The sequence below is a fragment of the Phaseolus vulgaris genome, chromosome 11 (genome assembly GCF_000499845.2).
Source record: "Phaseolus vulgaris cultivar G19833 chromosome 11, P. vulgaris v2.0, whole genome shotgun sequence".
Taxonomy (NCBI): Eukaryota; Viridiplantae; Streptophyta; class Magnoliopsida; order Fabales; family Fabaceae; genus Phaseolus; species Phaseolus vulgaris.
In genome coordinates this window covers 2,609,722-2,636,695 of record NC_023749.2, presented here as the reverse complement: position 1 = coordinate 2,636,695, position 26,974 = coordinate 2,609,722, and the positions used below count along the sequence as shown (strand labels likewise).

Here is a 26,974-nt window from a genome sequence, read left to right as displayed (position 1 = left end):
TTGTTTATTTAGTAGGACCTGGTTGTTCCTCTATTGTTTTTGGAGCAGCACCAGAGCTTGGTCCATTTCTTGTAGATGGCCATCAGCGTCTTAAGTTTAACCAATTTTCTTGGAATCAAGGTGTATAATTTTATTATTTCATTTTTAATTTTAAATATTATTTATTTAATTATTTGTATATAATTTTGACTGTGTTGTTTCAATTTTGTAGTTGCAAATATCATATTCTTGGAATCACTTGGTATCGGCTTTTCTTACACCAATAACTTAAGTAATGTTAATGATGAAGTTTTCTAAAAAAGGTGGTGTAGATATTATTCTATCACCAAAGCTTATTCTCTCCCTTAGGCCCTTCCACAATTGTCTTTCAGGTGCCTGTTGCTTTACTTCTCTATGACGCTCTCTCAGAAGTCCTGTACCAAAATAAAGTATTATGGCTTCGTGCGATCAAAATAAATTATTATCGCTTCGTCTGTGCGATCAAAATTTTTTTGTTCTGTATTTTAGAAACTTTGGAGTAAGCTGTCATTATCGGAATACGATCCATGTCACGTGGAAAAGTATTTCAATAATAAGGATGTGCAGAGGGTTATTCATGCCAATATAAGTAGTCAGACTTATCTTACACCCTTTGCAGGTACTTATTCTCATATATATATATATATATATATATATATATATTTCACTGCTATTTAACTAATTAAATTAACTAATCCAGTAATAATATTTTGGTGATGACGTACTGTAATAAAAAAATGGAATGATCCAAGAAGCACAGTTTTGCCAGTGATTCAGAAGCTCTTAGGTGCCTGTTTACGCATTTGGATGTATAGGTATATTAACTTACATAATTAAAGTATAGTACTTGAAAAAGTTTTATATTTTTTTGTTTTGAATGTACTTTAATTGTAATATTTGTGCTTACGGATGACAAAGTTTCACTATTATCCACAAGATACGGCTTACAAGAGATAAAAATTGAATGTAACGAAAGAGTGGAGAGTTTGGTTTGAAGGAAGACAAGTAGGAGGGTGGGTGGAGGAGTATGAAGGTGGTCTTACTTTTGCCAGCATTAGAGGTGCTCGCCACCAAGTTCCTATTTTTGCACCACAACAAGTTCTTTCTATCTTTTTCCCATTTCCTCTCTTCTAAATCCCTTCCATCTTCTCCCTTCTAATTTACCCTATCTATAGGTAAACTTTATCATTTTAATTAGACAATATTTATATTTATATGGTATGATTTTAAGGAAAAATATATGAGTTTCTTATATAATATAGTAATTGAATTTTTGTGAACATTTATGTTTAAGAAATATTTTAAATTGAAAAATGATTTATTACTATATTTATAACATATTTTCACAAGTTTTTGGTAAAATAGTCATTTTAGACTTGATAGTCAAAAGTCTTGATCATCATTTAAATTTGTTGAATTTTATTATGAAAACAACAAACATTCGACCAGAATTGTTATCGCCAGTGTGATAAAAATTGTTATCGCTCGGGTGACCAAAATAAATTATTATGGTCGTCGTGCGACCAAAATAAATTATTCTGGTCGTCGTGCGACCAAAATAAATTATTATGGTCCCGTGCGACCAAAATATATTATTATCGTCCCGTGCGACCAAAATAAATTATTATTGTCTCATACGACCAAAATAAATTATTACCGCTTTGCTTAAAATTGTAAATATTTTTACCTTTTTTTAAAATTTCTATAATTGATTACTATAATTATTTTTTTGCTTTAAATTCTAAATTAATTTCAAGACAATAACAGGTTTGAGAGAATATGCAGTGCAATGCTGGGATACAGATGGGGCGATACGGAGCGATAATAATTTATTTTGATCGTACGGAACGATAATAATTTATTTTGATCGCACAGAGCGATAATAATTTATTTTGGTCGCCCGAACGATAATAATTTTGATCACACGGGTGATAACAATTGTGATCACAATGTTTGTTGTTTTTCAACAGATTTAAATGATAATCAAGGGTTTTGACTATCGAGTCTAAAATGGCTATTTTTATCATATGATTGTATAATAAAATTGTTGGCATTTCTTATTAAAAAAATGTAAAAATATTTACAATTTTAAGCAAAGTGATAATAATTTATTTTGGTCGTATGGGACAATAATAATTTATTTTGGTCGTATGGAACGATAATCATTTATTTTGGTCGCACGGGACCATAATAATTTATTTTGATCGCACGAAACCATAATAATTTATTTTGGTCGCACGGGACCATAATAATTTATTTTGGTCGCACGACGACCATAATAATTTATTTTGGTCGCTCGAGCGATAACAATTTTGATCGCAGTGGCGATAACAATTCTGGTCAAATATTTGTTGTTTTCAGAATAAAATTCAACAAATTTAAATGATGATCAAGACTTTTGACTATCAAGTCTAAAATGACTATTTTTATCTAGTCTTCAATTTTCGGTTTTCATATTCTGCTATGTTTTTTTAGATTCTAAAAATTCATAGAAATTTATTACCGGACAAAATCATTATTAGACTTAATTATACTTAATTACAGAAATATAATCACTATTAATGAGTCTATAATTAGACTTAATTATAGGAATATAATCACTATTAATGGTCTATAATTAGTCTTAATTACAGATGTTATGTTAGAAAAAGAATCTGTACGGTTCTGTACGGTTCTAATGCTATGGTTATATATATATATATATGTATCATTGCTATAGATGAGAGACAGATTGAATAAAACAGAAAATATTCTTTCATGGTATCAGAGCACAAAACTCTTATACCCGACAAACACAAAGCAAAGGCAACGGTGCACAACCATGGCAGATGCACCAGAAAAGAATAATGCCAACAAAGCAGAGCACGAAGGAGGAGGTGCTAAGAAGACCTACTCGCCATATGATCTCAACGCGGGTGACAATCCCGGAAACATAATCACGCAAGTCCAATTGCGCGGAGAAAATTACGAGGAATGGGCAAGAGCAGTAAAGATCTCGCTTCGTGCCCGGAGAAAATGGGGCTTCATTGATGGAACACATATCCAACCAGAGGATGAGCACCCGACCTTGAAGATTGGTGGACCGTGCAGTCCATGATTGTCTCTTGGATTCTAAACACCATTGAACCAAGCTTACGATCCACAGTAGCATATGCTGAGACTGCACATAACTTGTGGGAAGACATTAAAGAAAGATTCTCGGTCGTGAATGGACCTAAAATTCAACAACTAAGGTCGGACTTGTCAAGATGCAAGCAGGAGGGAATGGTGGTGGCAACTTACTTTGGAAAATTGAAGGTCCTTTGGGATGAGCTTGCTAACAGTGACAAAATTCCATCTTGTACGTGTGATGGATGCAAGTGTGGGATTGGTGCTCAGTTGGAAAAACGAAGGGAGGAGGAGAAGGTTCATCAACTCCTTATGGGGTTGGATGACGCAAGCTACGGGACAGTAAGATCAAACATTCTGGCCTCAGACCCATTGTCGTCTCTGAACCGCGTATATGCTATGTTGGTACAAGAAGAAAAGAGTGAGAATGATGGCCAAATCAACGAAAGAAAGGGGGTTGGTCGTGGGTCTCGCGATGCAGGCCAACTACAAAGAAAAAGGGCGTGGAGATATGGTAGAAAAATTAATGACGTGCAGTCATTGCGGTAAAAATGGTCACGACATGAAGGGATGCTTCCAATTGATCGGATATCCCGAATGGTGGGGTGACAGACCAAAAAGTGAAGGCAAATGGAACGGCAGGGGACGCCAAGGGATGCGAAACAAAGGTAACCCGACACATGCAAATGTGGCACATGCTAGTGGAAGCAACAGTCAAGCCAACAATGACGACAAGAAACTTGAGATGGCAGGTCTGACCAATGAACAATGGAAGGTACTGGTTGATATGATCAGCAAACAAAAATCAAATGAATCAGAGAAAATGACTGGAAAGAGCATTTGGGATTTGTGGATTATTGACAGTGGGGCATCAAACCATATGACCGGGTCACTGGAAAATTTGAGTGAAAAGGAAACTATGCAAGGGTGCCCCGTAGGGTTACCCGATGGTGAACGTGTTCTAGCTTGCGATGGTGGTGCAGTGTCCATCACTCTTGAAGAAGGACTTGAATTGAAAAATATTCTTTATGTTCCCAAATTAAAATGCAATTTACTTTCAGTACCTCAATTGACGGATGAAGAAAATTGTGTTGTAACATTCACTGATAAATTGTGTATTATACAGGACCGCACTTCGAGGACGCTGATTGGAGCAGGTGAATGGAAAGATGGGCTTTATTGGTATCGTGGGGTACGGATGACTCAAGCATGTCATGTCAAGATGGAAAATCAACTAGCACTTTGGCACCAAAGATTAGGACATCCGTCATTTAAGATTGTGCAAATGCTTCCTGATATAAGTGGGAAATGTACTCGTGATGAGTTGAATAAAGTTTCTGAAGTTTGTGAAAAATCGAAACAAACGAGAGATAAGTTTTTCTTAAGTGCGCATCAAGCTTTGAATATTTTTGATTTAATTCATTGTGACTTATGGGGTCCTTATGAAACTCCTTCATCCTGTGGTGCTTCATATTTTTTGACAATTGTGAATGATTGTTCACGGGCAGTTTGGATCTATTTGTTAAAAGAAAAAACAGAGGTATCAGTGACTTTGAAAAAAAATTTCACACTCGTTGAAAGGCAATACAACAAATGTGTTAAAATGGTTCGCTCTGACAATGGAACCGAATTCATGTGTCTAAAACAATATTTCATTCAACAAGGTATCCTTCACCAAACTTCCTGTGTCGGGACCCCGCAACAAAATGGACGCGTCGAACGCAAGCATCGGCATATTCTGAATGTTGCTCGGTCATTACGGTTTCAAGGCAATCTTCCCATTAAATTTTGGGGGGAATGCGTTTTGACTGTAGGCTACTTAATCAATCTCACACCATCCTCCATTCTAAAAGGAAAAACCCCTTATGAAGTGATCCATGGATGGTGTACCCAGTTACGCGCACTTACGAGTATTTGGTTCATTATGTTATGCTCATAATCAAAATAGACAGCGGGATAAATTTGATAGTCGTAGCCGAAAATGTGTGTTTGTCGGGTATCCATATGGCCAAAAAGGATGGAAATTATTTGATTTGGAAACAGAAACTTTCTTTGTCTCTCATGATGTACATTTTTTCGAAAATAAATTTCCATATTTTGAAGCCAAAAAGATGGACACTGCACCACCATTGCAAAACCCAATTATTGCCAACTCTTTAGAAACTGGAACGGACCCACATTTTCTTCATGAAGTTGCCTCCTCAAACTTAGATGAATGCATCGTCAACCAACCCATTGCATCTCCCATCCCAGCCAAGGAGGATGCTACCCGCGGATCCACCGCCGCGTCCGACGGAGACGGCGCCGTCGGTTTCTTCACCACCGCTGACGGCCGCGGTTCCCCTTGAGCGAGGGCATCGCACGAAGCTGCCTTCCGTACGGTTACGCGATTTTGTCGCAGCCACCACGATACCGTCAAGCCCCTCTGTTCCGTCACCTCCTTCAACAGAATCCTCAGGTGTTTCGTATCCTATACATGATTTTGTGAATTGTGATTCCTTTTCTAAGCATCATCAAAGTTTTCTTGCCTCTTTACACACCGAGCAGGGACCCCTGTTCTTTTCTCAAGCGGTCCGAGAACCCTGGTGGCGTGATGCTATGGCACAGGAGATTCATGCTCTCGAACTCAATGACACCTGGAAACTCACCGCTCTCCCTCCTAGAAAGAAGGCACTTGGGTGTAAATGGATCTACAAAATCAAATACAACTCGGATGGAACAATTGAAAGATTCAAGGCTCGATTGGTAATTCTTGGCAATCATCAAGTGGAGGGTTTGGATTACAACAAGACGTTTTCTCCTGTCGTAAAGACGGTAACCATTCGCACAACTCTAGCAGTAGCAGACGCAAAAGATTGGGAGCTTCATCAGATGGACGTTCACAATGCGTTTCTCCATGATGATCTTGATGATAAGGTTTATATGAAACTCCCTCCTGGCTTCCAAGAATCTCAACCAGGGGCAGTGTGCAAGCTTCAAAAGTCTCTATATGGCCTCCGACAGGCCCCCAGGTGTTGGTTTGCTAAACTATCTTCTTCTCTCACTCGTTACGGCTTCCAACAATCCCCGAAGGATCATTCCCTGTTTACTCTCAATAATAATGACATACAGTTGGTTGTGCTAGTCTACGTTGATGATCTTGTGATTGCAGGGAATAATGGTACTGCCATCCAATGTTTTAAAGGCTACTTAAATCAATGCTTTCATATGAAAGATTTAGGCCGCCTCAAGTACTTCCTGGGGGTTGAAGTTGCTCGCTCCCCCAACGGAATCTTCCTTTGTCAGAGGAAATGTGCCTTAGATATCATTACTGAAGTCGGATTGTTGGGTGCGAAGCCCGCCACTACACCATGTGAAGAAAATCACAAATTGAGCTCCGCTACTGGTTCTTTTCTTTCTGACCCGGCTACTTATCGTAGACTTGTTGGGAGGTTAATTTATCTGTGTTTCACTCGACCTGACCTTGCCTACAGTGTCCAAGCTTTATCTCAATTTATGCAAAATCCACGCTCCGAGCATTGGCAAGCTGCTCTTCGTGTTGTTCGATATTTAAAGGGGCATCCTGGACAAGGAATACTCCTACCTCGAGAGAACAACTTACAACTCTTTGGGTGGTGTGATTCTGATTGGGCAAGTTGTCCACTGACACGGAAATCTCTCACCGGATGGTTTATTCAACTCGGCACTTCCCCAATCTCTTGGAAAACCCAGAAACAACAAACGGTTTCTGCCTCCTCTGCTGAGGCTGAATATCGATCAATGGCTAAGACCACCCGAGAATTAAAGTGGATTAAAGACATTCTCGCTTCTCTACATGTTCCTCATCCTGACCCAATTCGTCTTTATTGTGATAGTCAAGCAGCACTTCACATTGCTAAAAACCCGGTCTTCCACGAACGCACCAAACACATTGAAGTTGACTGCCACCTTGTTCGAGATGAAATCATTCACAAGCGCCTTCTTCCATCCTATGTGCCCACACATACACAACTAGCTGACCTTTTCACCAAAACTCTCGGTGCTAAAAAGTTTGGAGCCATCCTGGTCAAGTTGGGCATTCAAGACTTACATGCTCCAACTTGAGGGGATATTACCGGACAAAATCATTATTAGACTTAATTACAGGAATATAATCACTATTAATGAGTCTATAATTAGACTTAATTATAGGAATATAATCACTATTAATGGGTCTATAATTAGTCTTAATTACATATGTTATGTTAGAAAAAGAATCTATACGGTTCTAATGCTATGGTTATATATATATATGTATCATTGCTATAGATGAGAGACAAATTGAATAAAACAGAAAATATTCTTTCAAAATTCAAGGTAAGTAGGCTTTTTTTTTGGCTTTGGTATTTTAGGTAGTCGGCCTTACAATGGTGAGATGTTGTTGGATTTTAGCCCCATGGATTCATCTTCTAAACACATTATTCTGTAAATTTCCTTGTCTTTTGCTTCTTCTCACTTTTCTATGTCTTTTCTCGTGCATGATTATTTTTTATGTATGCATTAATAAAAATGTAAATCAATATCATATTGTAACCCAAAGAGTATGATGCAAACAGAAAATGATAATAATATTATTAAATAAATAAATAATATTTTTTTTTTAAATTGTTATTATCTTTGTTTTTGAACGACCACATTTCGTTTCTAAAAAGAGAAAAACATGGTAAGAGGTGAATTAGGAGGTTGTTAATATTTTAGTGAAAGAAAATAGATAATTGAAATTATGGTTGAGTGGGAAAATGATCTGAAAAAATAATTAAATTAACATGTTCGAAAGAATGAGGTTGAATTTGAATTTGAAAACTTAGTCACACCAAATAGTTAGTTACCAAAATAATTAAGTAGTCTACAGATACGAGAAGCACTACAAATCTTATGCCTTGTACAAAATAAATAATTATAAACGTCCAAGATGATTTTTGTAAAAAGATAAATTTGTCCCAATGAAAAATGCACTAATCCAATGTTTTTATGTTATTTTTTATATTAGATTACATACGCGTATTCTCATACAAGTTTCTAAAATTTATTTAGGTATAATGTCAAAATGGGTGCTAAATACCAAAACCAATGAGTGAATTGAAAAGGCACACACGTTTAGAGAAAAGGAAAGCTAGTGGTGTATAAATAAAATCGAGGGCTACAAATAGGAAAATCTTGCCCAGCCAAAAAAACCCAGGTTTTCTAGAAAAGATTGTGGAATAGTATAAAACGGGTGTGGAATAGCAAAAGAGTTGGGCTAGGCCGAGGAGCCCATGCCTTTTGGGAATTGTAGTGCCGACATAAAGTCAAAGGCTGTAAATAGTAACCATTGGGCTAGCCTATTGGCCCACGTATTCTAGTGAAAGTGGTGTGCATATTAAAACAGGGTGGAAAATGGCATAACTGCTGGGAGCCGAATGTGCCCAAGCTTTTTAGCCAATTTGGTGCGGATATAAAACGTAATGTTAGCAAATAGAAAAACTGATATTTCAGTCCAATGGGCCCAACATTTTTTAGAACCGAGGGTATGGAAAAATGAAAAAAGGGGTTTCAAAAGTAAAATATTACATAAAAGTAATATTAATAAATTACTTAGCAATAAGAAAAATATTAATAAACCAAATTTACTTAGCAATAAGAAAATAAAAATAAACCAAATTTAAAGACTTAAAAAGTATAAATAAATCAATTATTTTTTTTTATTAGATTCGCAAATAATCAATTCTTATGTCAAGAGATAATAAATTATGAGGCTCAAAATTTTCCAGTTCTAAACTTATGGGAAGTTATTGAATATTTTGTCTAAATTTAATCTTATTATATGGTCAGGTTTATGAAGTTATAATACTCATATTATTGTTTATGCACAAGATGTTTTTATTTTTATATTAGTTGAGTCTAGTTCTACTTGAGTTGCATCCTAATTGAGTTTTTGTTATGTAAATTTGTTTTAGAATTTGTTTAGCAAAAATAATTCATTGAACGAAACTAATTCATTGAAAATTTCAAAATATAATTCCCATATTTATGATATTAAAATATATAAATAGGCATTTTAAAAATAAAAAACCATTTTAAAAAAAAGGAAATCGTGTGAAAAAATAAATGTTACGATTTATTAAATTAAAATTATGAATAATACACATACATTTCAGGAAAATAATCAACTTTACAAGTATCTTAATTAGTTTTAATTATTTTACTACATAAAAGATAATGCTAAAAATTTAATAAAAAAAGCAGATAAAACATATATATATATATATATTAATGAAATTATATGTAATATAACACTAGATATTTCAAAATTAATGAACGATATATACACCTATGAATCACTTTTCCTGAGAGTCACACTTCATTTGTTAGTGTTACTGCTACGTGAATCACTTTTCTTGATAATCACACTTCATTTGTTAGTGTTACTGCTACGTGAATCACTTTTCCTAAAAATCACACTTCATTTGTTATTGTTACTTCTACACCCGTGAATCACTTTTCCTGGAAATCATACTTCATTTGCTAGTGCTACTGCTACATCCGTGAATCATTTTTCCTAAGAAGCACACTTAAATAATAATCTTATTATAACTATTTAATAAATAAATTACATCCTTATATTGATACTTAATTTATTTTTATAATTTATAATTTATTACATGTAAAATAAATATATTATATTACATATTAAATATTTAAATTGAACAATAATTTGTTATTTGGTGGTATTTAAAAAATAATTATAATTATAAATAACATATGTTCTCATAAATTTTAGGAAATTGATATAATTTTGTATATACTAAATTATAAAATAATAATAATAATAAAATAAGTATCAATATAATAACCACAAAATCATCAATAAAACAAAATGTTCTGAAGAAGATTTTTTGTACAAGTAATTACTTTTTTGTTTTATTCATTGTGTCATTCTAATGTCACAACTGTTATTTAAGTAATTGGATAAAATATTTATTTAAAAATTCTTATATTAGTTTGTTTTAATAAAGCATTATTTTAACTAATTAACTTTTATATATAGAAATTTCCTCTAATGTAATCTGGTTTTTTATAATGTTAGAGAAAATTTATGGTTCTTCATTTACGGTAAAGATAAGGATTTTAGTTCTTTATAAAGTAAAAGTTAGGGTTTAACAGGCTTGCTTCAGCTGGTCCATCATATTTCTATTTGTCCTCCAATTTTTCATATCTGCACACCCCTTTTCGAAAAGTCAGGACCTATTCGATTGGCCCAGTTTTTCTTTTATTTCTATTTATACACCCACAATTTTTTATTTTTGAAAAAGTTTAGTCATATATTTCTGCTACTTCTCACCTATTCCTTTATATATACCATCACAAACCTCTTTTCGGTGAAAAAAAATAAAAATTGGCTCTAAATTTAGATATCCATGTGATTGCTACCTTATTGTGATTTATTAAAAATAATAATGGCTTGAATAGTTTTATGCATCACCTTCTAATCAATTTTTTTTAAAGTTCAAAAAATTATTTTTTTTCTGAATCTTATTTTTCTTAAACTACTTTTTTATAATATATTTATTTCAAATCATAGTCAATTTTAATTTATATATATAAACTATAGAAATAGCAACTGCAAATTTCATTTTATGAAGACGAAAATACTCCTCTCTTATAGGCATGTTGGGATTAAGAGGGTGAATATTAGATATTATAATTTTTTCAAAAAAATTCGAAAACAAATTCTGAAATATCTTCTAAAAATAAAATAAAAATTAATTAAAATAATGCTCAAATAAAATAAACAAATATGGGAAATTTTAAATAAACATTTACATAAACTATTTACCCAATTACTTAAATAAAATTTGTAACACTAAAGTGGCATGACAGAACCAATGAAAATAAGAACAAAATAAAATAGATCACCACCATGAAAAAAAAATAAAAATTAAACAACAGACAATCACTTGTAACAAATATCATATTTAGAAAACAATTATTGTTAAAATAATAGTTTAAGGTTGATTACTGCTTATCATATTTAGAAAACAATTATTGTAAAATAATAGTTTAAGGTTGATTAGTGCTTAAAATCATGAAGACTTTAACTAATCGCCACTCAACATCGCTTTAACTACATCGCCACTCAATATCGCTAAGTCTTTTTTCACGATTTTATACAATTTTAATATAATTGCTACTACGGAAATTTTGTTAATGATTGCTTATAGTTCAAACTTCTATCATTTTCTTCAATAAAATTCTTAATCAAATCATACATTTTGTTTTTCGTTGGCTTACAAAACATAGTAAAACAAATTATGCCAACACATAGAAAATTGTAAACAAATTATGATGTTAATTTTTTCATTGTCACTCATAATAAAACAGAACACTCATGCATTAAAGTTCTTACAAAAGTATTAATATGGATCGGGATAATGGAATATGGTAGAATTAATTTGAAAAAAAAAACAAAATTGAAAATATTGAAAAATAACAAGAGATATAAATTTAAAAAAAAATAGCATATATGAAAATATATTTTGAACTCAAAATTAATATTTGAGTTTCAGAATTTGCAATTAAGTTTCACAATTTGAAATTAATTTTTCTGTTTTCAATTAAATAAAAAAATAATATTATTAAAAATGTTAATTTTATACTTAGAGTTTGATTTTCTTCAAACAAGGTCTCAAGCAAATCAGATATATGAATATGCTGATAAAAAAATATATATAAATATAATAAATATAATAGTAGTAATGTGTCCGCATAAAAATTATGGGATTCTAATGTGACGTTCATATTGGATCCATTCAACTAAAATGGTTGTTGGCTAACAAAGAAACAAATTTAATATTGTACTAACATGATGAAAGTAAAATATGAAAAATACTATTTATTCTAAATCGATGTATAAGTTTGAATTACATACATAAAACAATTGTTGCATGAATTTATTTAATTCTTATCAAAGCTTCATGGTTGACAGTGAGAACGAGTTTTTTTACCAAAAAACCTGTGAGAACGCTTACCAGAAGACCTGTGAGAACGCTTAACTTGACTGCAATAAGAAAATTTCGATGAGAAAACACAAACCAGTTGAATACACATCTATAAATAATCTTGAAATGAAATTTTCTTAAAATCACAACAAGAAAACTCCAGATTATAATTCTTTTGCATTGACGTTATCTTCTCTTCAATTAAGATTTTTTCTTTCATCCAGTTATAATGGGACCTTACATGCTGAAAGTATTATATGTTCTTCTGCTTTTACTGCATGACTCGGGATTTGGTCTCGGATTCAAAAGCTCAATGAGAAATGCTTGATCAAAAGTTCTTTGGCATGGAGATGCTTTCCTATTAGAAAACACTTATCGATCCATCAAACAAGTCATGGGATGAGGAAACCTGTAGAGCCCTCCGCTTAAAGGCTAACAAGTTGCCTTTCAATCCACGTCAGTCGTCACCGTTCCACTGGTCACACCATCTTAAAATCTTGACTTGACTACAAATGTCAATAAAAATCGTGACTTTAACATAAATGTTGATAAAAAATTTAACTTAACTAAATTTTAATAAAAATCTTGATTTTACCACAAATTATATTTTTACATGATTGTTGTTATATTGACAATTATCCACAACATTATATATGGAAATAGAAACAACTTTTCTTTTACATGAAATAATTTAAGCAAATCGGTCATAACAATTTATGTTCTTCCTTAACATATTTCTCTCAAATGGCATGTTTTGGAATAAAGTAACGTTAATCCTCACTAATAATCCTATATTTCACATATTGAAAACAGAAAGTATATGACTTGTTTATGCGATAAATACACACAAATCCATAGAATTTGTGATGAGTTTTGTTAGCATCATCATCTGGCTTTCCAGAACAGTTTCCCATGAGTGACACAAAGTGATAATGCTAAAACTGTGACAACAACGGAAGTCTATGTGATGTGATTGAAAAATGACATTGCTGAATAAGACTACTCCACAATACTTTATAATAATATTACTATAATATTTTAAATTAAAAATAAAAATAATAAAAATATTAATTTAATTGTTTATTAAGTATTTGTTTGTACTGTATGCACTCTTAACGTATCATGGGTCTGAGGAGAAGTTGAAAGGGTGTTGATATCAACACTGTGAAAACACACACTTCACGTTATAATAAACCGTGTTAAATATATGTTTTTAGTATTGGTGTCAACAAAACTTTTTCAAATTGGAAAGAAAGGACTTGAAGCAGAGAAATTTAATTAGCGAACTAAAAGGATTCTTTCTTCTTGACTTTTTCTTTGTCTGTACTATTGTTGTCTCCCTAGTTTTTATTTTTATTTTTTTGCTTGTAAATAATAATAGTTTTTGTTTACTCAATGGAAATTTAATTTATTTAATTATAATTTATTTTATTTTTATTTATTATAAAAAAACATAAATACGTTGTTGTGTAGCATATAATATAAAAGTCTAAAATAATATCTTAATTTTTACTTAAGTACTAAAAATGAGATACATGAAATTGGTTGATTAGAGTTTGAAAGTGTAATTTATAGTAATACTAAGTAAAAAATAAATATACTCCTTTCCTTTCTTTTCTTTGACATTCACTTATCTCACTCAATTTCTACCTATTCTACTTGCTTTCTCTTTCTCTTTTCATTGTCACTCCCCACTCATTACCATTGTTCTCTTTTATCACACTTCCTTCCAAGATCATACTTAACCTAACAATAATTAAAATTTTGTATTTCTCACAAACACCTCAAATTCCAAGCCCTTTCTTTCACAATTTTTAAATCATTAATAAAATGTTTATATTTTTAAGTATTACTTAAATATTTATATTTTAAGTTTTATAAATGTTAATATTTTTTTTCTTATTTACATATTTTTTCTAAATAATTATTATTTAAAATAATAATTTTTATAAATTATTATATTTTATACAATTATTTTTCTAAATAATTATAAAGATACAAGTTACGCAAAGTTTATGAGAATAAAAGCCGTTAACTTTTTTTATTTATAGCAACATAGTATAGAAAACACAATGTATAAAGGAGAAGAAATAATATAACAATCTGTTTTTTATTAGATAGTTATTATTTTGTTAATACATATTCTCTATTTTTCTTGAAAAGTTAATTGAATAGGAATAATTTTGAACTTTTTCTTAAAATAAAAAAAAAACTTTTTATGTATTAAATTTGGTTCAAATTTTATTTTTTAGTTTATCAGCATATACAAAACTAAAGAAAATAGTTTATAAAATAATTTTAATATAAATATAAATTTATAATAGATTTCTTAAAAAAAAAAATACTCAAATTGTATGACGCATCATGGAAATTAAACAATTTAAATACAATAACAATTTCATTATCAATTAAAATTTTCAAAATAAATATAATTATAATTATAAGTAATATTTATTGTAAAAATATTAGAAAATAAAAAAAAAATATATTTATAGAATATATGTGGAAAAGTAATATTTATAGAATATAAGTGAAAAAAATAATATTTATTGTTATAAATGATAGAATATGATTAAAATAAACAACAAACTTAATACGTTATATTGTTGGCTTTGTCATTAAATGGAAATATCTCACTTTCTAAAAAGATGGAAAGAAACATTAGAGAAAATACTAAAATTAAAATCGAAAAAGAAATGCAATAATTCAAAATATTATGTCTCGTATATAAAGATATTATTATTATATAAATTTATTGTACATTAGGTCTTGTCTACATAGTATTTTTGTCACCCAAAGAAAAAAAAGTTAACGCATTCCGTAATAAAGTATAATATTTATATACTTTCAAATTTATTTATTATTTAAAATATTAAATATTTTATAGTAACAATAAATTTAAAATAAAACCCAATTCAATTAAAATAAGACATTTAAAGATTGAAACTATAAATTTAAAATTCTTTTAAAATTTAGAAATCAAAACTAGAATAAATCCTAGGACTAAAATCATTACTAAACATAAAAAATAATAATTGATACGACAATAATAATAATAATTATATTAAAAAAAATTAGATAACAAGAGATTGTGATATTATTAAAGAGAAAAAAAATGAATTGTAAAGTGAATATTGTCAAGTTTTTAAAAAGAATATAATTTCAGTCAAAACATCTGACACGAAACTACGTTTCAACCAAAGTTTTAATATAAATTGATGTTTGATGAAGTTTGGAAGAAAAAGGTGAATGAAGACAAATGAAAGTGTTAGACCACGAGCCATGATGAAAGCTGAATGAAGACAATGAAACAAGGGAGAGTCACTTTTCCAATTATGGATGAGAAATTGCTTGTACGTGTTAAATCAGAAACTGGGTCCAAAAAGGCTCCAAAAATATGCTTACTTGATGCGACCGTTTCAAGTTTTTTCACATTAGCCAATTCCCTTGTTTCAAATTGAAAAAGCAAAGTGTTGAGAAGAGTTGAACGATTAGTTAAAGCAAAGGCATGGATGTGAGAAATTGTTGGCATTGTTGCAAGAGAAACATCATCCAATCACGGATGGAGCTTGATACAATGTTCCCTGCTCCTACCGCATATTTGGAGTTGTTGGATTTCTTAATTACATCTCAATGGTCTTCTTGGAAATATCCTCAATTTTTAAGTATTTTATGAATGTTGATCATGAAATTAAATATTCTATATAATATATTAAATTTAATAATTTAATAATTTAATATATATATTTAATATAATATCTAGTATAATTTATATAGTTTTGTATGTAGTAAATTGAAATATTTTTTTTAATAATATAAAAAAAAAGAAAAAAAAAATTCTTAATAATTTTATTATTATTATTGAATAATTTTAATTCATTATTATTATTATTATTATTATTATTATTATATATAATTATCTTATGTTAAAACGTAACATAATTATCTTATACAAGGTAACATAATAGGTCAAAAAAATAACCAACTATACCATATTCATAATCGATCATATTTTTTTTAATATTTTAATTTTTAAAATCGTTACACATATGTATTAACAGGACAAGAGTAGGGTCATTTTAGTTTTTTCTCCCTAATTCTTTTAAAATTAGCAGACAACTTTCACATGCTCCAGATTTGTGTAGCATGCTTTTACTCTAGTCAAGTCACCATCATAGTTTCTTCATAACATTTTTTTGTCTTGTTATATCAACTTTTATAAGTAGAAATGGATACATAGGAATACATTTTGCTACACAAACCTATAACTTTCTCATCGATCATTGCATTCGTTAATTATTCTTTAATATACCATTCTTTTAATGCATAATTTATTATTAGATGAATTTGACTGAAAGTTATAAATCGTACAAGTCTCAATATATAATATATTTAATTATATGAGAAAATCTTATGTGAAAAAAAAAGTACAATCTTATAAATCTTCATAATCAATTGTTAGTGTAAGCTTAAACTTTTTTTTACCTTACCTTGTATAAGATAATTATGTTACACTTTAAATATGTTAAGTTTAAATTCTCATAATAGCATATGATGGCAACACTTATATTCTGTGTTAAGCAACAAGTCACATTTTGACAATGAAGGTGGTTAAAGTAGTGGAATTAGAAAAACAAAACATGTGAAAAAAAAAAGAGAACATAGTAAGTATCAAAAGAAAAAGTAAGGAGACATTTCATAAAGTTGTCCAACTAGAAGCTTACTATATATGCAAAAGGGATCCACATACTATTCGAATCTTTCAGAAGAAACATGCAACTAAAACTAAAAAAATTATCAGAAGGAATAGTGAAAATTGTGATCAGAACGCACCTTTCACCTTTCCTGAACGAAGTACTGTAAATGAAACTGAAATAATAGTGCAAGACTATATTTACTATAATTTATGAAACATCAACCTTATCTTATTCTAATTATTCCACTTTTATTTTACTTAAAGTAGATAGTTAGTGTGTGGTCTATATAAAAGAGACGCAAAATCATCAAACAAGCTTTTTCTTCTTTCTGTCAAAATTTCACCAAAGGAAGCTTGAATTAAAAACTTGAAAGGAAGAGAAATGAAGGTGCATGCATGTCCAATCACAGATATTTGTTTATTTCTTCACCATCCCTTTCCAATTTTGATGATTATAGAATACTCTTATTACTAACAAGTAAAATTTACCTAACAATAAACTTTAACAATCAAATTAAAAAGATAAAAATAAAACTCAACTAACAAACCAAATTTTACAATCACATTAAAAAGATAAAAACATAAATATAGGTGAGGTTTGCACCCACTTATATACAATGTATAATCTCTAGTTGATGTGGATCTCCATAGAATATATTATTTAAAAGTTATAATTAAATAATATATTTATTTATTATTTCACATGTTAAAATATTTAATAAGGATATATTAATTATTAAACATTAATTAAAATCCAAAAGATTTAACGGGTGGGCCCCATTTGCACCAATCATAGAAACTCATGAGTAAAGAAAGCAATGGACCCCACCACCATGCTTGGTACGTGAATGCATGCTTACCTTTTTTCAAAAAGATTGGCACATAAAAAACATGTAAAATGAGCACACAATACAATGTCAGATAATTGTATTAAACTAAACCTGTTAATATCACCATCTTTTCTTTTCTGCCTCTGTCAAAATTATATCCGTTATCAAAATAAAAAGCTTTATTTATCAAAAATAAAATATTTACGGTGCTTTCAAAAAATACTGAAAGTATGCAAAGTTAATACATAAAAAAATCCTACATAAAAATTACTGATAGATACTTTTTCTCTAACCCAATATAACAATTTTCTTTCCTTTCAAACAAAGTCAAGCTCTATTTGAAAGATAAACATGCCTATCAGTTTAACCTTGTTTGGTTGTTCTATATTATATTAGGCATTAGGGAGTATGATACCAACATTTATAGATACAGTTTCAAATTTATTTATTATTTAACATATTAAATATTTTATAGTTATAATAAATTTAAAGTAAAATTAATTAAATTAAATTATTTAGTATTTAAAGATTGACTCTATAATTTTATTTTATTTTTAATTTAAAACCAAATTTAGAATGAATCCTAAGAAGTACCATAACTAAACATAAAAATGATAATTATAAAATTCAGAAATTATTTTTAAAATATTCACGATTTTATTTTAATACTTTCTAAACATAAAAAAATTATATAATCTTAAACTTTCTTTTAGCGGATTACGCTTGCTTTGCTTTCATTGAGTTGGGGGATAGAGAAAGTTTATCAATGTATTAAAGAATTATTTCCTAAGTACTTTTCATGTTTGTGCTTTCCATTTTCATTTGTTTTGGTTCCTTTTTCTTGATTCCAGATAATAATAATTCGATTTTCATTTCCATGTCTACCATTCTTTTCATTGTCCTTTTGCATAGTGAGAATTATTCTTTCCATTTGAATGCATGGGTTCTTAATTAAAGAGAAAGATATGTGGATGCTCTTGTGAAAGATATTTGGTTAACATTTTATTTCATTTTACTCTTTTACCCAGAGTACACCCAACAGCTTTTGAAACATAATATTAACGTTTTACCAATGATGAAATTTAAGTTGTGAAGTAATAAGACATGAGTACACAACATGTGATATAGATCTTAAACACTGTGATTCAGTCAAGAAGGAAGCTGAAACTGTGTACATATTATGACTACGTACAGTGGTGGCCAAGTTTCTGTTTCACATAAAAGAAGAACGGGAAAAAAAATTATTCACGGAAATACTAGCCTATTTATATAGACTTGTAAAAAAAACACAAAAACAGAAAGCAGAACAAACAATAGATAACAAAAAATTGGTCAGTAATATAGTGCTGCCATGCAAACCAATGGAAAAGGTGGGGTGTAGGTGGTATTTCAATTGGGAATGTAATGTTTATGGACAGATTTTATATTGAAGCAGGAGAGTTTTTTTTTGTGTGAAAAATTTGGAATCTGTAGTGGATTGTTTTAGGAATTGAGCTCAACTAATGTAGGAGTTATGTGATAATTGAGCTCAATATGAAGAATATATAAATTATAATATTTATATATAATATTTATACAGTTTCAAATTTATTTATTATTTAAGATAGTAAATATTTTATAGTTATAATAAATTTAAACTAAAATTAATTAAATTATGCTATCTAGTATTTAAGGATTGAAACTATAATTTTAATTTTAATTTTAAAAAGAAAAAGCAGGAAATCTAGAAATAGTAATAATAATAAGAATTATAATGATAAAAATGAATGGTAGTTTATGAGATGGTGAGAGGCACATAGAGGTATGATGGCATGGACTTAAGTGGAATGAGGGGTGGGTAATTATTATTTATAGATGAATAGGTGCATCTATATTTAGGGGTATGAGGAGGAACAGCACAGAGTGTTCCGGGAGCGGGACCGCCGCCGTCGCTGCCGCCAGCACCTGCTGTTCTGTATCCACCATATGGGTGAGTTGAGTTAGCTTTGTTCATTCAGTGGAGACACTAATAAATCATAATTAGATAGCACATTCATAGTCAAAAGGAACTGGTCCATGATGTTAATGGTGAAGTGCATGTGGACGCACTACATCTTACTGTCTGCATATGTTGCTCACTGCTCCTCACCAGTTATAGTAGGCATCAGTGTCAGCCTAAAAATCATATCGTAAATAAAGTACAAATGGCAAAAGGTTGCTCTGCCATCCACATCCACATCCACATAACGTTAATTATTTCTCCTTCTATTTTCCATAATCTCATCTCACTTCCTTAATGCTTAATCAACTGCATTTTCTTACCTCATTAATCATATGCTTTTATTATTTTTGGCCTCATCTTTCTGTAGTAAATCTGTGTATGTACAGTATCTCTGTTTGTAATAATTTTAAATTTGTAAATGCGAATTAAGCGTATGGAGACTTAATTACATACGTAGCATCATTGATATAGATAGTTACATACAACTACGTAATAGTAAAAGTGCTAGTGATAACAGCTAAGTATATATGTGACCCCTGACAGTGCGTATACGTGTATATATGTCTCTGTGGTCCTTCAACAATTAATTTAATTTATGATCTTGTACAAGATAAATCCCACAGTTTCGGTACTTTTGCATGTTCTCGATCATTGAGTCATTTTCACACCACCATGTACACTTCAGGGCTCTGAAATATTATAAATGTAAAAAATTAGCTTCAAGTTCAAAACTAGGCATGGAAAATTTTATAAAAGGTATAGAGATGCAGACTTTTTCTAGCTGGTACCTTTGACTAGAAAATGCTAATATTAACTTTAGATGCTTTACACTAAAGGAAAAGCTATTATACTCAACTATTGTGATTCTGAATGGGTTATTCAATTTGATGAGTTGCATATATACAGTGACAATGATTACAGTTTCATTTCTTCAAAAAGAGTGAGTCATCAGCTTAACCTTAGCTTAGCTTATGAATTTTACTTGCTCCTATATTCATGCATGTATGCGAATATATTAATTACTGTACCACCTTTGTCATTCTCATTGACATACTTGAGATATTGACATTAAAGCTATTCCTTCTTTCTTACTTCTCTTTATATACTCCTTCCATGCAAGGACATTGCTATTTACGTCCAAGACTTGGCATAAAGCAACAACGTGATTGATGACTCAGAGCACATTGATTGAGATTTGAGAGAGAGTGAGGCATAGAATTCAACACTACAATTCATGCTTGTAGGACCATATGACCTCTACCCGTGATTCTACCCGTGATTCAAGGAGAATGATTTAAACTTTCAATCTTGTGTTGTTCTGGAAGATATTTTCTCTCTATCTCTCTTCCCTCATATATGTCCCAACCCATCGACTTTTCACTGATCAAATGACACAGAATCGAAATCCCTAAGAGCATGGCACGCTCCCAAACACCGACTGCTGCAAACCGGAATGGGAAGGTGTCTCATGCGACATCGACACCAAAACATACCGCGTCAACACCCTCGACCTCAACGACCTTAGCCTTACCAAACCTCTCTACATTTCTCGCATCAAAAACCTCGTCGGTCCTATTCCCCCCTCCATCGCCAAACTCACCAAACTCCCTTTTTTCTACATCACCCACACCAACGTCTCTGGCCAGATACCCAATTTCTTCTCCCAATCTCCGGCACACTCCCTCCCTCCCTCTCTTCTCTCCCCAACCTCCTCGGAATCTCCCTCGACGGCAACCGCATCTCCGGCACCATCCCGGGGTCCTTCGGCTCCTTCCGAAGCATTTCACGGTGCTGACACTCTCCCGCAACCGTCTCACCGGCAATATTCCGGCGACGCTGGCTAAGTTGGAACTGGCGATCGTGGACTTGTCTCAGAACATGCTGGAAGGAGATGCATCGGTGCTGTTTGGGGCTAATAAGGTAAATTTGCAGAAGATAAACCTGGCGAAGAACTTACTGGCTTTTGATTTGGGTAAAATATTTTTTGGGTTAAGATCTTCAACTATCCATGTTGCAGATGATGTGTTCTGTTAAAAAGATCTTGTTGTTCCACCATATGTGGGTCTTCTCGGTTTAGTGGATCATCAGGTATGTTCTCTTTTGTTTCTTGTTTTATATCTCATTATTTTTTAATCTGTTATGAATTCTGTTAGTTTTACTAATATATATATTGATTTGCTATTTTTCCATCATTCCGAAGCATCTCAATACTTCTGGAAGAAGTTTAATGCATGAGTATTTTGTTTTATTATGATTGACAATATAAAAATTAACATCATAATTTCTTTTTGTTTTATTATGACTGACAAAGTTATAAATTGTTAACTTATAATGTAATGTTGTGAATTCCAGATTGTCTCGCCAAGCATAGAATGATGAAGCTGTAAATCATGCCCTCAGGAAACTATATTACATTATTTAGAAGGTACAAAATAATTCCTAACTTAAATTATTTTTTTATTTTAAGGAAATTATTAGTTTGCTCTTAGAGAATTTGTTTTACTTTTTAATTTCTTAATTTATGTTTTTTAGTATTTAAAGATTGAAACTATAATTTTTATTTTTGTTTTAAATTTATAAATCAAAACTAGAATGAATCTTAATAGGAATATTATTACTAAACATATTATATGTTAAATAATAAATAAATTTAAAATCGTATAAATATTATAATATAATAATATAATTTTAAGTGTTAAATTTCTAAATTTAAAATAAAATAAAAAATTATAGTTTCAATCCTTAAATACTAAAGTATAATTTAGTTAATTTTATTTAAAATTTATTAAAACTATAAGATATTTAATATGTTAAATAATAAATAAATAAATTTGAAACTGTATGAATATTATAATTTTTAAGTGATAGATTTTGGGTAATTTTGTTTTTTATCCCATAAAATTAGGTAGTTTTGATTTTTGTCCATTACAAGTATAGCATAAACGTCAAGTTAGGTAGTTTTTTTTCTTTTTCTTTTTCAGTTGCTAATATATATATTTTTTTTAAGAAAAAACATTATTGCTTTAGGGGATTCATTGTTGTCATTATCTTTGTTTTTTAATGCTGATATTTTGCTTTAGGACTAATGTTTTAGTGACAGTGTTATACCTTTTGTCATGTTTTTCTTCATTTTATAAACATAAAGCGGACATGGAAAGATAAATATAATACCACCTAGCAATAAAGTAATAATGTTTTTTCTTAAAATAAAATATTAGTGAAGGAAAAAACAAAACTACCTAATTTTGTGCTTGACTAGAGAAAAAACAAAATTAACTAATTTGATATTTGATTGCATTGTAATGGATAAAAAAAATAAAACTAACTAATTTTATGTTTCACTACATTGTAACCAAAAAAGAAACTAATTTTATATTTGATATGTTACTGAAATGACAAATTTAACACTTAAAACTATAATATTCATACGTTTCAAATTTATTTAGTATTTAACATATTAAATATTTTATAATTTTAATAAATTTAAAATAAAATTAATTAAATTATGTTCTTCAGTATTTAAAGATTGAAACTATAATTTTTATTTTTATTTTTAATTTAGAAATCAAACCTACGAATGAATCTTTGCTACCATTACCAAACATAAAATTGATACTTATATTAATATTAATTATAATTATATTATAAAAATATTAATAAAAAATATAAAAATAATTAATTTAACACTAAAAATTATTTTCAATATAAAGTATATTACCTAACACTAAAGAATCAAGTGATAGGAATACCGAATAAATAATATATATCATTTATTAGTAAATATTTTAATTTATATTAAAAAATTGTTTGACATGTGAAAAAATTAACAAATATCTATTTAATATTTTTCTTATAAATTAGAATAGGAGATGAAAATAAATTTAACTGAAATTAATAGGGAGAATAAAAATACTTAACCCTTTATAAAGATACTTAACTGAAAATAAAAATTATAGTTTCAATCTTCTTTAAAATACTGAAGAACATAAATTAATTAATTTTATTTTAAATTTATTAAAAATATAAAATATTTAATATGTTAAATAATAAATAAATTTGAAACGTATGAATATGATAAAATATTTATTAAAATTATATATTAGTTATTCAATATAGATGGACACTAGGAAGAGAAATAGAAGAAAAAAATTACTTTGTTTTATATCGATTTAATCGACACTAAGTTTTGTGTGTGTTAGATTTGTGTCATATTAAATGATGCTAGTAGCGTTACTTTGTAATGTAACTTTAATATAGTAACGTTTTAATGTTCATTTATAATGAGACACTAAATTAACATTTTTAATCATTTAGTGTTTTTTTTTTTGGTGTGTTTTCGTTGAAACTATTGATGTTAATAGTGTTACAGTCATTGTAACTCTCCTGATAATGATTTTTCATATTACGTATAAGTAGTAGAAAAAAAAATATTGACATGTTATTATTTTACAAAACTAGTAAAGTTGAAAGTTTGAAGGATATATTATTTGCCTAAGAACTGGCTATTTAACTTGTTTTCACGTTAATATACTTAGTTAGCTTAAAAACTATTGTTATTAATTTTACAATATTATTCTGTAGACAATAAAACATATTATTTATAGAGTAGAAACTATTATTATTATTATTATTATTATTATTATTATATTATAATTATTGTTATTTTAATAAATGCCATGATTACATATTTGAAATGGAACGTAATTAAAATGTATTACAAGTTTATATATAATTGAAATTAGCATAAAGAGGTGCATAATAAAGTTATTTAAGAGAGATATTGAAGTGTTATGTATGGTTATGTCTACACCTTGTTTATGTATTTCCATTTCTTTGTCACTTCTATTCAGATTGGTGTTTCCATGGATCCCATGCAAGTAAGGCAAAAATTGAAGTTCAAGTTCAACAAAATTTGCATGCCATTATTGGTATTGAACCAATTACGGTAACAAACTTTATTTTTATCTCTTTCATATTGCATTATTGGTATTGAATCAGTTACGGTAACAAACCTTATTTTTATCTTTTCATATTGCATTATTAGTCTCCCAAAGATCTTTCTAAGCAAATGAACTTTTTTCTGTCTTTTTTTTTTCTTTTTCAGTTACTAATATATTTTTTTTCTAAGAAAAAGCATTATTGCTTTAGGCGATTCATTGTTGTCATTATCTTTATTTTTTAATGCTCATATTTTATTTTTAAAATGGGAAAAACATGATAAGGGTGGAACTAAGACTAATGTTTCAACTTTTGTCATGTTTTTCTTCATTTTACAAACATAAAGATAAAGAGAATACCACCTAGCAATAAAGTAATAATGTTTTTTCTTAAAATAAAATATTAGTAAAGGAAAAAACAAAACAAAAAAACTACCTAATTTTGTGCTTGACTACATACTAAGAGAAAAAACAAAATTAACTAATTTTATATTTAACTGTATTGTAATGGAGAAAAAATAAAACTAATTAATTTTATGATTCACTATACGTTGTAACAAAAAAAAACTAATATTATGTTTGATATGTTACTGAAAGGACAAATTTAACACTTAAAAGTATAATATTCATACGTTTCAAATTTATTTTGGTTGTGGACTTAAAAGAATATTGACAAATTTAATTCTTAATTTTATTGTCTTATTAAACAGTTATATATATGTGTTAAATTTTTTTGGTATTGTTAGGTAATCAAATATCTTTTTTATAAAGCTATTGTTTATTCATATTAAAGTTACAAATCAGATAAAAATAAATAAAAACATCCATAATTCTACTGTATTATTTCAATATTTCTCAATTAAACCTACATGCATCTTTAATATATTTTGTAAGTAATATACATGTGAGCTTTCCATTCTCATTTTCATACATAACTTTATTATTTATTATTATAATTTTTTATTTTTATCTCTAGTCTTTTATCACACAATCTTGGAGAGTTTATGGTTTAGGGTTTAAAGAGAAAGATTTTTTTATTGCTTTTCAAAACTTTATTTATATAATAAAATGAAAGATGTATTAAAATTGATCTAGTGGTAGTTTTAAATAGTTGATGTAGGGTTATAAATTCAAACTTATTTATTATTATTGCCACACCTTCTAGTTCAATTCTAATTTTCATTCATTCAATTAATTTAGAGTTAATTATGTAACTATCATTTGTCTATTTGTCTTTTTACTGGTCAATTTCTTTTCTTTAAAATTTATTTGAAACATTGGCATAAGTTTAGTTCATTATAAAATTCAGAAGTTATTTTTAAAAATATTTACACATGAGATTTAATAATAATACTTACTAAATATTAAAAAAAATATATAATCTTATATTTTTATTTTAGCAGATTACATTAATATTTTGTAAATTTAATTTAAATATAAAATATATTTCTTAATACTTAATAAATGTAATTAAATAATATTAAATTAGTTTTCATGTTTGTACTTTCCTTTTTTTTTTTACAACAATTTAGCTTTTCTTGATCTTACAAATATCTCTGCTTTCATTTTTGTGTCCACCATTCTTTTTATTGTCCTTTTTCATAGTGATAATTATTCTTTCTATTAGTGATAATCAAATAATAGTGATAATCAAAGAAGGAAAAATATATGAAAATGGAAAATAATAATCTTTGCTTTAATGTTGGGTACACAAAAGAAGAAGAGAGAATAATACATTCAATGAAAAGTGACTTTTTTATTCACCGAAATACTAAAAAGGAAAAAGCCTATTTATATAGACTTGTAAAAAAACACAAAAAGGGAAAGGACAACAAATAGTAGATAACAAAAAATATTGGAACAAGAATCTAAAAAATATCAGATGCTATATATCATATGTCATGTGTTTGAACATGCATGAACCTTCTTAATTAAGACCTTCTTCTAATAAAGGGGTGAGTTAGGTTTTCGGACAACCAAAAAAGCATGTCACTGTATTGCATGACATTATCTCCTTTTTATTTAAAGAGCCTAATTCCTCACTTACCAGCTCTATCCCCATTCCTCACTCACAAGCTCTCATTTTCAGCTTTGCCTCCATTGTTGCGGTTTTTATATTCATTGTTGTTGGCACAAGGTCTTTTTTATTATTCTTATCATTTATATTCCTTTAAGAAACAAGCTTTTGCTTTTTCTCTATTCAACCTTCGCTCTTTCTTTTTTTTCATTCATGTGTGCATTGCCTGTGCCTCTTCCTGTGGTTGCCTATTCCTTTCTGATTCTTGTTTATCAAGATTACTTTTTCTTTTCCTTTCAAGTTTTTTTTGTTGGTTTTAGTGAGTAGAAGCAATCGAAAGCATTAGCAGATGGTTGAGGACTAACGAAATAAAACAAACATTTAAAATACA

At 29.2% G+C, this 26,974-nt stretch overlaps 1 pseudogene; it reads left to right on the top strand.

Annotated features, from left to right (window-relative positions):
• The first annotated feature begins 19,530 nt into the window (after nt 1-19,530).
• On the top strand, nt 19,531-26,763 carry LOC137822239 (polygalacturonase inhibitor 2-like; annotated as a pseudogene).
• The last annotated feature ends 211 nt before the right edge of the window (nt 26,764-26,974 follow it).